This window comes from Uranotaenia lowii, chromosome 3 (assembly GCF_029784155.1).
Source record: "Uranotaenia lowii strain MFRU-FL chromosome 3, ASM2978415v1, whole genome shotgun sequence".
NCBI lineage: Eukaryota > Metazoa > Arthropoda > Insecta > Diptera > Culicidae > Uranotaenia > Uranotaenia lowii.
In genome coordinates this window covers 166,834,579-166,850,518 of record NC_073693.1, presented here as the reverse complement: position 1 = coordinate 166,850,518, position 15,940 = coordinate 166,834,579, and the positions used below count along the sequence as shown (strand labels likewise).

General features: G+C 37.4%; 1 protein-coding gene across 1 annotated transcript in view; it reads left to right on the top strand.

The window, feature by feature from the left end:
- The first annotated feature begins 669 nt into the window (after positions 1 to 669).
- The window catches only part of LOC129758373 (protein rhomboid), a 314,235-nt gene continuing 298,964 nt past the window's right edge, over positions 670 to 15,940 (top strand). Inside the window, exon 1 of the mRNA XM_055755871.1 lies at positions 670 to 1,145. The gene's annotated coding sequence lies outside the window, so the exon portion shown is untranslated. The remainder of the gene's footprint in view (positions 1,146 to 15,940) is intronic.

The window sequence follows — 15,940 nt, the reverse complement described above, 5'->3', positions numbered from 1 at the left end:
AAAACTACGAGATGTGGAAAAATTGGTACTTCTGAAATACGGATGCTTTGGCTTTGATGTTAACATCTTTAAACGTTTTTTTTTTAATTTTTTATCACATTTCTCAGAAACTTAAAAAAAATTGAGTCTATGTTGTTTCCATTTTTGTGCAATTCAAATTTTTTCCTTAAATTCGTTTCGAAAGTTTTACGAATTTACAGCTAAATAAAATATAAAATGTTGCCAATAGTCCTATTTGCCGCTGGTAGTGTTCGTGATATTATGCTGGTTGTTTCACCAACACTTTTCAGTTTTGGGACAATTAACCTCAAAAACGACCACGTGTTTCGACCGGCTGCCCGTTTTTTTGTACCTAGAGTTTTTGAGGTTAATTGTCCCGTCTCATCTGTACACGCTCAGCAAGTGTGCGTAAGAAATGTCAAAAACAACTCTATTGGCTGTCGTCTTCCTGTGTCGTTTTCGTTTTTTTTTATCATATTTGAACGCATCCCTAGGTTGCACCCAATCGACCCCTTTTTGTTGAAAATGCCTTGGCGCGCCGTCTCTCCAGCATTGATCCTTCTACTTCTCCTCGCTCCGCTCCCCCCAACACTCCGCTCGCCTAGAACACCGAAAGGACGAAAACAAATGGCGTAAACAACGTAGGGAATCGGTGCCGCATTTCGGGTTGTGCAATTTTATTCACGAATTTTCGTAGGTTTCGTTGGAATTTTAGTGACTTTTTGATGAAAACTCGATAAACTACTTATGTAAGGTTTGGTGTGCAATGTTGATTTGGCTTAAAAGTGTTCATGTAAGTGATGATTTCTACGCTAAACCAGTTCAAAGGAGTTCATTCAACTCGGAAGTAGGAAGTGATGAAGTGGCATGAAAACGCGAGGCACAGCAGTGAATTGTTGATGGGTTTTGTTTTGTGTAGCTTCCAAATCTTGAAGTAAAATATTCCAAATGCTTTACTAAGTTTGTAAATGTCGTAATACAAATAAAGTTCATTGATTGACATAATAAGAGACAGAACTTACAGCTTTTGTGTGTGATGGGTTTGTGCAATGTAATGTCATCAATAATGTAATGCAATTTTAATTGCACGAGGGTTGTGTCGTTGTATCAGAAAGCAGTATACGACCATGCGTTTTGTCATGATGGTATGTATCTAGGGATAGAAATCCACTTTTGTAGGGTATGAAAAGTGGTAAAAATGTAACTGTGGGGTTTCCTATTGCTGGATTATTTGTCTCATGAGCTCTAGAGCCAAAATAACGATGTATGTACGTGTATCGTGTTATAGGATTCTAGATTCTAAGTTCTAAATTTCAAATTTTTAAATTCGCGATCAAATTAATTCGAACTCAAAATTCAGATTCACAAGTCAGATTTAGTGTTGAGATTTAAAATTGAGCTTCAAAATTAGGATTAAGACATATTTTAAAGAATTTGAAGATTATTATAGACGGATAGAAGATTGGAATTAGAAGTATAGGTGTTAAAAAAACTATAAATGATGAAAAACTCCAATTAAAAATGATTGGGAACTCGAAATTCAGATTAAAAAATCGGATTCAATGTTCATTGTATATAAATATTTTTTTGCTTTTCTGGTTAGTATAAATTAACCAGATTACCCGGTTTTGCCCGAAGATTTCGTTGAAAAAAGCCCTGATTTGTTTACTTTATTTGTAAAATCAAAGAAAAGAATTGAATAAGTCATATTTTTTTTTATTCATCCGTCGTAGTACACTTTTGCCTGGAGATGAGTGATATAGAGACTTGCGGGGCTTTCACGAAGAATCTCCATACGGACACCTCGCACACCCGACCAAATGAGGAAATCGGTATCATGGCTATATTTCTCTCGGACCAAATGGTGAATCGTTCCAAACTTCCACAATTCCTTAGAAATATCGCTGTCCTTTATTTCCGGATGAAGTCCAAAAATTCGTACGTAGCGGAACAATTGGTCTGCTTCCGATGTTGTTACCTGGATTCTGACGCCGTCATTGTATTCGAATAATAATCTACGCGGCAACTTTTCAAGACCACTCTCTAGTTCTTTTTGACTCTTGAACTTAGCAAACAATGAGTATTCTTTGGTGTCTTGATACATTTGGAAAGGAGAGACTTGTTACTTCTACGGTGGTAGAACTTGGAATACTTTATTTAACTAACCTAACATCCTATTAATAGGAAAACCATCCCTATGGTTACATATCTAATTGTTTATTAAGTATGTGTATGTTGTTATTTGTCCCATCGATTGCTTCGATTAGACAAATCTCAACACTCCTCCTCAACATTAACATTCGCAATCATTCAACTGCCTCCGTTGGCTCCTCTTGAAGATGGGGATGCTCATGCTACTCTTCAACGCATGCACCGGATCTGATTTGTCGCATTCATTGCACGACGCTCTCACACCTTTTGCAGCTCGACGACCTTATTTCTGGGCTCCGGCTCTAACCCGTCGATTTTCCATGATTCCTGGCTTGATGACCTCCAGATGGTCTCCAGGTATGAAAACCTGCCAATTGGCTTTCCGGCCCGACGACCTTCAATGGCACCGGTTTGGCGACCTTCCGTGGTACCCCGCTCGCAAGTCCACCAGTGGCTCCTGGTTCGACGACCACCACCTGTTTCTTGACTTGATAACGTTCCATGATACCGGCCCGCCTACCTTCCATGGCTTCCGGTTTGACGACCTACCACTGGCTCTGGCCCGACCACTGCATTCGTGGTCCCAGCCCTAGGACCTTCCATGGGACCGGTCTGACGACCTCCCAGTGGCTCCATTCCGACGACCTTGTTTGGTTCCGGCTCAACGCTCTTCAATTGGCCCGAAGCCTCACCAATGGCACGACGATCTTCCACTGGCTCCCGGCTCGCAACCTTCATATGGATTCCGGTCAGCTCGCAATGGATTCGACCCAACGACTTCCCTTGGCACCTGTCCGACGACCACCGTTTTTCCTGGCTTGTCGACCTCCACCTGGCTTCCCGGTCTGACGACCTCCCTGGCTCCTGGTCCTACAACCTTCCACGGTTATCGGCTCGTCGACTTTCCTTGGATTCGGCTCGTTGTCCTTTCATCGGCTTCCTGGCTGGATGACTGTCCACTGTTGATTCCGCTTCTCCTCCTTTCCACTAGTGCTGGGCAGTGGAAAGGAGCGACTTGTTACTTCTACGGTGGTAGAACTTGGAATACTTTATTTAACTCACCTAAGGGGCCGTCCAGAAATGATGTCACGCGTTAGGGGGGAGAGGGGGTTTCGATTTTTATGACAATTTGTGACATGGAGGGAGGGGGGGGACAGCTTGTACGTGACATCACGTATTGTTACCGAAAAAGGCAAAACTATAACAAATAATTGTATCCTAAATTCAATTAAATTATAATACGTAAACTTTATGAGCATAAAGTTCATAAGAACACTTCCACTGCAACACTTTTTTTTTTCTTTTTTGATAGGAGTTCAACCCGTTAGGGTCATGCGGCTGCAACAAAAGTCCGCCCCATTAAAATTGTGGCATAACGTGAACAGGAAGGCTATTCTAACCTATGGAGAAGATTTGGATTGCGAATTGATTGAAGAAGAGGAACTAGATTTGAATAGTTTATCAGACATCGTCGCTGATGCTGCAGCTACTGCCTCGACTTTCCCGGTCATTGATATGGAAGGTCATCAACATAATTTTTGGACTAATGATTGAAATGTGTTTCAAGCAATGATTGAAGGCTGGTTAAAAGTTGGTAACCTTTTTTCAATTCTTTGAATAAAACTGATGAATTAAAGTAAAGATACTTTTTTAATAAAATTTTTAAAGAGTTCAAAATTTTATGAAGGTGTTATGAAAACGTAACGTAATACAAAAAGGGGGGTGACGGAAGTTGTGACAATATGTGACAAGGGGGGGAGAGGGGGTCTATTTTTTCCAAATTTTGCGTGACATCATTAATGGACGGCCCCTAACATCCTTTTAATAGGAAAACCATCCCTATGGTTACATATCTTATTGTTTATTAAGTATGTGAATGTTGTTATTTGGCCCATCGATTGCTTCGATCAGACAAATCTCATCACTCTTCCTAAATACATTCTCATAGTATTCTCACGGCCAATCGTCGCCATTTTTATTTGTTCCAGATAGGCAAAAATTTCCGAAAACTCAGAGCGTAAATCAGGGGTGGCCAGGATTTTCAACAGGCGGGCCAAATTTTAGTACTGAGACTTGCTTGCGGGCCACACAACAAATTTTTCTTAAGTATAAAATGCAAACGAATTTCAGTGGATTACCTAAAGTACAAATTTAGCCAAATATTTTAATACATGTTTTAAAAATAAATATTTCCGAGATTCAGTACAGATTTTTATCAGTTCTTATTTATTTGATCAAAACAAAAATTTAAAAGTGTTCAATATACTTTTAACGAGTCAACAGACAAGATAATACCTTCCAATTCAGACTCAATGCATGAGTTATGAATTTAATTTAATTTTCTCGACGAAACTTCACACACACAGCGATTTTAGAGATTTTAAGCTTTCTGGGCTCATTCATCCCATAAGGATAACTCTTCAGAGCAGGAATGTTCAAAATAAAATATCCTTCCTAAGCTTTTCGCATTTCAGACGAAATTTTCTTACGCTCTTTCATTATAAAAATAAAAAAAGATATAAAAAGAGTTCTACCATGTTTTGTTCTTGTGTTGTTCTTTGGTAAACTTTCAAAATATTCTTATATCTAACCTAAAAGTTTAAAAATTTAATGATCGTTCTTTTAAAATTTCTCATTTGATCAAATTTATATTCAATATGTGGGAAAGCTGTTCATCAAAAGGATAAAAAAATGTTTATTTTTAAATTATCAGTGTCATACCTTTTTGAAATAAAAAAAAAACTAAAGAAAGCCAATTACTATGAAAAAATAAATGTTTATAAAAGTTCCCCGTGATATGTAAGTACCAAATCAGATAAATTTGGTCGGGATTCGACCAGACCGAACTGAACGCCATCAGCATTTTCTCGAGACACTTGAACTTCATGTGCAAATATTTTCATCTATAAATAAAATCTATGAAGTCTATGAGCTAGAATCAATAGTTTATAATTCAAGGAATTCATTTTAATCATTTGTATACGGTTTTGCGATCTAGGATATGAATAACTCGAGATTTAGATTCGGTTGTTTTTAAATTTTCTAATGGCGCTCAGTTCGGTCTGGTCGAAGGCCGGCCATTTTTCCTAACTGAATATTTTAATTGCAGAGTCTGGCTTTAAAGATATGGCCGCTAATCATAAATTTTCTAAATTATTTTCTCTCTTAATTTTTGATGAACTGACAGATAATATAGCTTCACAATTTGAAAAATACATGATATCAGTTCTCGCTTGTCAAATTGTCTTTGGTGGAGCTTGTTTAAATACCATCAATTTGGAAAGAAATTATTTTTCTATCAAAAACAAAGCACATTAATTAGCGATCAGCGTTATAATGCCCAACACCGCTATTAGTTTATATACCATTGCAACTAAATTAAAAAAACGTAACTAATACTAAGATATACAATTTCGATTCAATTAAAAAATTGTTACCTTTTTCTGTTGAAGTTAAGTACAAATAAAGTACAGAGTTTTTAAATTTTTAAATCAATTTCAACAAGCTGAATAATTTTTGTTGGCAAACAAAGTTTCGAAATTAGAACTCGAATTGCAAATACCAGAAGTTTTTATCAAAATATAACTCTGATAATGGTGTAATAACAATGAAATGTGATAATTTTACAAGCTAGATTTCAATTATTTTGAGCTTCTGTTTGATTTGTTTCAATCGAAGTTGACAAATGATATTTCGGACTAAACATAAATAATTTTTTACTTTCTCTTTATCATTTAAGAGTACTGAGTTATTCGAGTTCTATGAGTTTATCTCTCTGACGCCTTCCAATTTTTTCAAAGTTATACTGGTTTCCGCTTGAAGACTCTCAACGCTCCCAAAATAATGTAGGCCACTTTCAATATGAAGTAACTTAATTGCTAATTTATTGCATAATTCGTTATTTCTAGGTACAAAAAAAATGTAAAATGTTGTCAAAAATTAAGAATATATGAGTGTTTCCCTTTTGTATGATATAGTCGGTTTCTTTCAATGATGTAGTTGTAGTAGGAAAACATTAAATCCTGAAAAAGCTTCGCGGGCCACAAAAAGACAGACGCAGGCCACATGTGGCCCGCGGGCCTTGGTTTGGCCACCCATGGCGTAAATGATTTTACGTCAAGTCAGAAGCCTGGATTACTTTGATCTCCATTTGTGTAATATTTGTTATTTTTATTTATTTTATGCCATGTTTGCCATTTATATAATTTATGCTATGATTTTGGTATGTTATTCATTTTAATCATTTTATCATTTTTGTTGTTTGTTTAATGTTTCTAATTGTGGCCTTTTTTGCATTTTTGTCATTTCTTTAGTTTCCATCATTTTTCCCATTTCCTATTAAACCGCGTTAGGTTATCACCCTTTTTCTCGTTTCCGATCGAATGACATTCGTTCGCAAGTTAGACAACTTCGAATTTTGTTTTCGTTCGAATGAGTACTGTTCGGTTTTCCGAACGTTTCGTACGAACGAAACGTAGAATTCTGGTTTTCTATGGAACATTACTTTCGCCAGCCAAACGCAAGTCTCATGCTGCTAATGACAGGCATTTGAAGCAAAAGGGAACTGGAAAAAGTGTGATTTATTGAAAAAAATCTAAGTTTTTTAATTTCAACCTGTTTCATCTGATCCAAAATAAACACAGAATGTTTGTTTCATTATTTCACGTCATATTAATGAAGAAAGTGAGTAGTTTGGTAAAGAATTACAGAGCTCGAATATCAAATTCCTTGGTTCTAGAAGATTTTTAAAATTTTCTTTAAGAATTTTGAAAACCTTTGGAATTCTAGAAAACTTCTTATAATACAGTTATCTATTTAAATAATTCGTAGAAGCATTGTTATTCACTTTACACAGAAATTTTTTAGAAATAATTTTTTTTTTGTTGAAAAACACAAGTGATACTATTCTTATTCGTACCCTTTTTCATATTTTTGGTCCTCAACGCCAATTGCTACGTCAAAAAAAAGTAAACTTACGCATGATTTATCCGTTGAACAATTCAAAACAATTTGTAGAAGAAAATTTGGGTGATTTTCAATCATTCATAGTTTAACAAGCAAAACACATAGTGGTACGATACACAGATTTTTAAGTTAAACTGTAAACAACAACACCCAGCAGAAATCAGCTGTTTCAACGTCATTCGGAATAAGCAGGGTTGTATCAAAATCGTGCTTTGGCATAACGGGACAGCCTATATTGTTTTGGCTAAACGAAAATGACCTTTATTTATCTCTATATCCTCTCATTTTAGAACCCCTGAACTCAAACTTTGAAGAAGTTAGTTCAAAATATTATCCAAGCATATTAAACAACTTTTTTTTCTAAACGGATGTGTTAACATTTCATCAATTACTTATAATTCAAAAAGTATAATACCTACTATTTCTTTACTCACATAAATAACAGACATTTCTTATTTTATAAGAAAATAATGTGATAGATTTGCTTCAAATCTGTTTACAGACCTCTCTCGTTTTTTGCAACATTCGATTTTAGCAACATTCGATTTTAGCAACATTCGATTTGGCAACATCCGATTTTCGCACATGTGCAAAAATCGAACGGTTTTTTTGGAACGACATTACCTTAGTTTTCGCTATAACAGAACCAAACACTATAAATACGTTTTTATGTTCGTAAATGGTGATAGAATACAACAACAAAAACAATAATTGAAAAAAAATATATAAAGTACCTATTCAAAAATGATGAAAATGTCATAAAATCAATAACCAAAAGACTAAAAATGACAAAAAATAATGAAAAAATGATATGACAAAAAATGACGATTTTGACAACACAAGATGGTTTAGCATGTTGCCAAAATCGAACGGGGTCTGTATTTTTATTCTGCGGTTCTGACATTTTTCAGGTTGAGAGTTTAGAGTTCCGATTCAGGGTTTAGTTTGACATTTCTGAAAAAGAATATTTTAGAATTATCTTTTTCAAATCTGGTGGTTATAATCTAAAATGAAAATCTTATTCTTTGTTTTTTCGAGTCTAAAAATCCCACACACTGTTTTCTATAAGCGAAAGGTCCTTTACCAAAAAATCAACACATTTCTCCAACATGTATGTTCTTAAGTTAGAAAGCACAGAAAGCCGTTAAATTTTTATAGTTTTCACAGCCCATAAATTATCATCATAATATGCATGCGGTGACCTGACCACCACCCTCGAAACCCGAAAGGCACGAATTTCAGTGGAAATTATTCTGCCCGTAGGCAGGCGCCAGCTCATTACCCATTGATTGAGTACTTTCTTGTGTGAGTTGGCTGTTTCTTTCGCTGGAAAATGTTGGTTCATGTGATAGGGTTATCAGTGGTTGTATCAAAGTTGAAGTCAACGCCTCGAATGGTTTACTTTAATTTAGGATACAGGAATCACAAATCAAAATCCAGATTTTAGAATCAAATTTAAAATTTATTATTAAAACCGATCAGGTTTCAGAGAGATTTTAAGATCAAGGTGGTGAACACAGTTGCATAAGAAACATACGTAAATTTTATTCGTTCGATCTGTACAGTTTGAGGATTTCCTTCCAAGTCTTTGATAATGGAAACCCTAAAAATGAAAAATTTCCAAAAAGCACGAAATGGCCAACGATTGTGGCCAACATAAACCAGCAGGTTCAAACCGAAAAGCTTTATTATTGATTAGGTACCAAGGCATGAGTTCGCTGTAGACTGGGTTATTGCTCGCCTTTGATTAAGTCATGTTAGTCATTGTCACGAAACAGAACTGCGAGAGGCGAAAACAAACATAAATTATTTCTGACTTTTATCGAGATCATCCCCGCACGATAAGCGCCATCCAGAGTGTTCCAACGATATGGCTGGTTAGGTCACATCTCCTAGTCGAAACATCGGCTTCGACCCTATACGATCGAGGAGGGTTTTTTCCTCTCCGGGAGTTCCGTTATTTTACGGTCGGCCGGGAATCGATTAAGAGGCATAGCCTATTCACGACTGCTTCTGTAGAAGTCCTGTTCTCTTCATATAGGGATGAAAATTTCACTCTATCTTGGCTAGAAGGGCTCCATCAAATCAAGAATAGCGGAATGCCCGACTCAAAAAGGAGAGAAAAAAGTCCTAAATCATGCTGTCGGGCATGAAATCCTGGAGAAAGCAGAAAACCATACACACCATACAGAAACTCAAATAAGCTGGGATTTTTCCTTGGATCGACCATAGCAAATATCGTATCGCACCAAGGGAAATTCGAAGTGACGATGATGGTTCTGATTAATGTTCCCGATAAGCGCCAGGATTAATGGTATCCATGTACGTATGTACATTTTCAAAATCCGTCCCTGATTACCAGCATCTAGTTTCGGCGATGAATCGGATGAGTTGGTAGATTAGAACGTTTGCATTGTGTCCAACAATATGGTCATCGAATGAAGCCAGGGTTTTTTTTACGTTAGGTTGAGTCATGAACTGCTTGATTTAAGCTGTATCTTGGTCGAAAAAGTGTATGACAAATGACAGATTTGTTGGTGTGGGAAATTTAATGAAATTTAATGGAGAAAATACAGGAAAAATTGATTACGGTTTCGAACTACTAGTTTACCAAAGGTCTTAAATAAATATCATTATCATCATCAGGTAATTTATTCAATGTTGGTTCTCTAAGAAAATCAGATCCACAAGTTAGCAGATGTGTTCGTAATCTGGCAAGTTTTCTCTGGTACATTGGCCTCCAAACCATTCATTAAAAAGGCATTCATTAAAAACCTTTCGAAAAGAGCTCTTCAGTTTTTTTTCATCAAATATTCTTCACAATAACTTATCTGTTAACCTAAGGAAAACGAATAGATTATTGCTGAAAAGCTTATATTTTTTCACATCTATGAGATAAATCTAATATATAAAGATGAGTTAGACTATAAATTTGTTTGTTTGTTTGTTTGTATACACCGTATACAAATCCACACCGCTTAACCGATCAGCCTGAAATTTGGAACAGAGATGTAGTTGGACCAGGGTAAGGTTTTAGTTACAGTTCTGAGCCACTCCCACCTAAGAAAAGGGACCCTCCCATACAACTTTCAATTTTATTCCCACGACCAAAAGTCATGGCACTCATTTTCTCAACCAATTTTCGTTTCCTTTGGCGGGGTTGTTTTCGACATCACCATATGGGCCGGGCATTAGAAACGACCATCCAGAGTTCACGACGTGTATAGAATAGCAAATCAAAGCTTGCTGAGTAATAAAAATTTGAAAGGGGAAATTTTGGCGAGTGTTTTTTTTCCTTCTACTGTTCAAAGCACGTGGTACCGGAACGTGATATTTGGATGCAATAAATAAGCCAACATTTTGGATTGAAAAATACAAGTAGATTTTTATTTATTTAATGATCCTGCGCCGATCCTCCGGTGCATGGGGGCGTGGTAATAGACCTCCACTGTTGACGATCCGGAGCCAGAGTCTTCACCTGGTCCCAGTCAAGATTCTCGTCGACAGTTCGGATTTCAGCGGCTAGGCTTCGCCGCCACGAGTTTCTGGGTCTGCCTCTTCTTCGATGTCCTTCTGGATTCCAATCTAGCGCCTCTCTGCAAATCTAGTTTTCATCTTTTCGCAGCGTGTGCCCAATCCATCTTCACTTACGTTCCCGAATCTCGATTTCTAGCGCCCTTTGATGACACCGGCGATGTAGTTCCTCATTCGAGATCCAGTTGCCAGGTCACCAAGCGCGGATGATATTCCGCAGGCAGCTGTTTACAAATACCTTAAACTGAGGTAACTTTGATCACTTTTTTCATTCATTTTTAAATATTTTGGAAGGGGTTGCTTTTTCGTAACACCTAAGAGCTTTAAAACACTTACTGAGGTGAGGAGTATTAAACATGATCATTGATTGCAGTTAATTCAAACGACATTGGTGGAAATAATTAAATGTTTGTTACAAAACCAGACTTCGAGATTCGGGGTAACTTTGATCTTTAGGTTTTTACGTATCTCAACATCTTCAAATTTATTGTTTTGATGCCATTTAGCAAAGAAGGATCAAAACATCGATAACTGTAATTTTTTGTTTGGACTTAATCGAATTTTTCAACGTTTTCTTTTAAAAACAAGTATACTAAAACGATGGACAATGTTGTTGCATACATTTAGGGGCAAAAAGTATAAACATTTTTCAATATTTTTTGGCCTCAAAAACAAATGAAATTTTACCTTCATGCAATTCCCTAAGTCCTCGCAATATTCCCATGTTTTTGTTTTCTTCAAATTGAACCATTTGATAGGGTTTTTAGCCATTTTTGTATACGAGCTTTTTCATGAAAAATGACCGCTTTTTTTCAACATCCAAAAATTATCATCAAATGACCATAAAAATAACACTTAAACTAAACCTTAACCAAGCAAAAAGTTGAAATTTCTCATTAAACAACCCATTTTCTCCTAAATGCTAAAATTTGATCAGGAAAGATGTTTGTTTGTGAGCCTTCAAAAAACCAGATTTTTATGGATTTTAAAATTACATTTTAAGTAACATTAAAAATCTCCCAATAATAACGAAATTTAGCTTATTTGTAGTTCAATTTATAGGCTTTCAAACGTAGTAAACAGTTTCCAGTTATTATAACTTTACACTTAGTTAATGATGATTATCTGACAAAATTTCAAGTTTATCAAAGTTACCCCGCTGATCCAAGTTCCCCCAGTTTACGGTACTTGCAGTTTTCGCGTCGCCACCGCATATGTGCACCAAGTTTCGCTCCCGTACAGCAATACGGATTTGACGTTTGAGTTGAAGATTCGGATTTTCGTTCGTAGAGAGATCTGGCGTGACCGCCAGATGTTTCGGAGACTCGCAAATGCTAAACGGGCCTTTCTGATCCGGGTTTCGATGTCTTTCCTGGTACCACTATCATGCGTTATCTGGCTACCAAGATACTGGAAGCACTCCACTTTCTCAACTTGTTGCCCAGCTACCATGAAACTGGAGGGATTTCCTGTGTTGATCTCCATCGAATTGGTCTTTCCGACATTGACTTTGAGACCTGATGCCTTGGAACTTTCGGTGAGGTCGTCGAGTTTGCTCTGCATATCCGGTTGTGTTTGAGCGAGTAAAACAATATCGTCAGCCAGGTCAAGGTCGTTCAGTTGCTCCATTGTTGAAGGATTCCACGTCAATCCTCGGTTCGGTGCACGGTCGATCGATCCAGTCAGAATCTCACCCATTACGATGAGAAAAAGTAGCGGTGACAAGATACATCCCTGTCTCACTCCAGCAGTTACCGGGATTGGTTCGGACAAGACACCATCGTGCAAGACCTTGCACGAAAATGCCTCGTATTGTGCTTCGATGAGATGAACTAGTTTCTCTGGGACCCCTCGTCGTCTTAGAGCAGCCCAGATGTTTTCGTGGTTAAGTCGGTCAAATGCTTTTTCGAACACCAGCAGAAGAGAGTTCTGGAATTCATTGATTTGTTCCAGTATGATTCGTCCGGATCGGAATCCAGTTTGTTGCCGTTGGAGTGTAGCGATTTTCTCCTGGATCCTGTTCAGGATCACTTCGCAGAGTACTTTGAGGGTTGTACAGATCAACGTCATGCCTCGCCAGTTACCGCACTCTGTCAGGTCTCCTTTCTTCGGGACCTTTACGAGGATACCCTGCATCCAATCGGCCGGGAGTGTTGCAGTATCCCAGATGTCAGCGAAAAGACGGTGCAACATTTGTGCTGACAGGGCAGGGTCGGCTTTCAGCATTTCAGCAGACATGCAATCGATCCCAGGTGCTTTGTTGGATTTCATGTTTTTGATTGCCGCTTCTATTTCAGCCAGCGAAGGCGCTTTCGAGTTGACACCATTTATGCGACTTACTGTTGGCGCTTCGAGCTGCGGATTCTGTTGGCCATCGCTATTCGTGACTCGGAAGAGTTGTTCGAAGTGCTCAATCCATCGTTTTAGCTGATCTGTTCGATCGGTCAATAACTGACCTGCTCGGTCTTTCAGCGGCAGTCTTGCATTAGTCCTTGCACCACTGAGGCGGCGAGAAGTGTTATCAAGTAATCGGAAATCTCCATTGGCGGCAGCTCTTTTTCCCTCTTCGGCTAGGGAGTTTGTCCAGGCTCTCTTGTCTTGTCTACAAGCTCGTTTAACTGCCTTTTTCAGCTCCGCATATTGTAAGCGGGCGGCTGCTTTGCCTGAACCGGTACATGCCTGCTCAATTCCGACTTTCGCCTTTCTCCAATCATCGACCATCCTCCAAATTTCATCCGACATCCATTCACTTCTTCTTCCACGAACTTTACCGAGAGTACCATGACTCGTCGTGACAAAGGCTTTCTTGATTCCACATCACTGTTCTTCGACTGTTCCGTTTGTCGGCAATTCCGAGGCTCGGGATTCTAGCTGTTCAACGTATGCCCTTTTCACCTCTGGATTCTCCAACCGGCGGACGTCGTATCGACACCCAGCTTTCTCCTCGCGCCGTTGGACACGCCCAACTCTCAGTCGTATCTCGTCAAGGACGAGGTGATGGTGAGATGCAATGTCTGCGCTTCGTTTGTTGCGGACATCAAGAAGCCTGTAAGGAAGATTTTGACTACACAGTTAGAAAAATCCATGTAGCATTACATGTAAGTACATGGGTAGAAGGGAATCGGCCTTTTGCATGTGACGATACTGCATACTTCATGTAAAATCCCAATAGCATTCATGTGCTTTGTTTATTGTAAGTTTACATTTTTTTACCCCAATTCAAAATTCCTATTGGATTGCAATGTTCGAAATAAGATCGGAAACACAACTTTGACGAAGTTTTCATACTTTATTAGCAGATTTTATGATTGATATTTACACCTGTTCATAAGTGTTTGAAGTTCCCCCGGGAATCGGACTGCAGACTGTAGAATACAACAAATTACTCCTTACTAAGACCTTAGCTGCATTAGCCCGCTGCTTCTGGCTCTTATGGTTTCTGAAAAAAAAAGATCAATCGATGTGAAAAGATGAGTGACGATTGGTTACAATTATTCAACAACGTCGTTTCACAAACATTTGGATAGATTTTAGATCAGAACTTACCTCGCTAGAATATTCTGCGAGCAGCAAACGGAATTCAATTCCTACGGGACAACAACAAGTGTGTTGACAGCTTGGAGCACATGCAGTTTCATGTAAATGTCCTTTAGAACATGCATTCCCATTGAGTTTCTGCGTGTTTTGCTCGCATTTTCATGTAAATTTCTTTGCAACTGCAAAGATGCTATAGTCTTTTCCATATTTTTGTCAGAAATGATGTGGAAACGTAAATTCACTTGTAAAGTAGGATTACATTTTTTTTTCTGTGTAGAATTGTAGTACCTTTCAAAGTGCTCCCTATTGCCGTTGGGGGCGGCTTTTAGAGTCTTCAACAATATACAGTGAACTGAACAGTGAATTGACTTTTTAAGCTGAATAACTATTTGGACTGCGTTCTGAAAACTTATGAACCGATTTCCATGAACTCCAGTTTTTTAGAACCAATCATTTTCATATTTTTGGAATTTCCATAGAGAAAGAAAAACTACCTATTTAGATTCAGAGTAATAAGGCTGTGATTTCAACGCTTTGATAGCCGTCGAGGAAATCAAACGGGGGATTAGAAAATTGATTAGATAATTTGATCTGAGGTTTTTAGTTTCATACAACTCAATGTCATTGGTCAATTTATAACTTTTGATTTATTTTTGGTCACCAATTGAATTGAATTTTACCATCCAATTCTAGATTATACATTGATCACTGTTCACAATAATTAACGCAATAATTGTTTCCGAAATTGAAAAAGAACTCAAATAAAACTCTTATTATAACATTTTTTAATGGCCGATTTCGGTTCCGATATGATTTGTTTTCGATAACTTCAAAAACTTTTAGTAGAAATTTCAACATTTAAGAAAACGAATCATAAAACAGTGTGAAATAAAACAGCTAAAAAAGCACACATACAAATAGAAGCATGCAAAGTGAGTCTTCAACAAGATTTAATAAGGTTCGGAAGTTATGGATATGGATATGGATTTAGATCAGGCTCGAGCACTCAAATTGCCATCTCAGAATTAGTGGAATCTATCATATGTAAAATAGAGTCAAAAAATGTTGTTGGGGCATTGTTTTTGGATCTCAAAAAAGCTTTCGACACTCTAAATCATGACATATTATTGTCCAAATTGCATAAATACGGGATAAGAGGAACAGCAAATAATATCCTTCGTAGCTACCTAGAAGATCGCAAGCAGTTTGTGGCTATTGAAAATACAAGAAGCGAATTAAGAAATATTGATATCGGTGTACCACAAGGGAGTAATATCGGGCCATTACTTTTCCTCTTATATGTAAATGATTTATGTAACCTTCAACTTAAAGGCACAGCACGTTTATTTGCCGATGATACAGCAATTTTTTATTCAGAAACTTCACCTGATATTATAATTCAGCACATTGAAGACGACCTAAAACTGCTTTCAAAATATTTCAATTCAAACCTACTTTCACTTAATTATACAAAAACCAAATACATGTTGTTTCGTTCTTCACATAAAAAACTGCCTCGTACTAATGACCCAGCTATGAATGGTAATACGATTGAGAGAGTTAGTTGTTTCAAATACTTAGGAATTTACTTAGATGAAACTCTTTCATGGAATCGTCAAATTGAACACCTGGAAAAAAAAATTACTCCTCTTTGCGGTGTTCTTTGGAAACTGAGAAATTTTGTTCCCCAACATGTTCTCTTTAAATTTTATTTTGCGTTTATTCACTCTCATTTGAACTACCTTGTTATGAT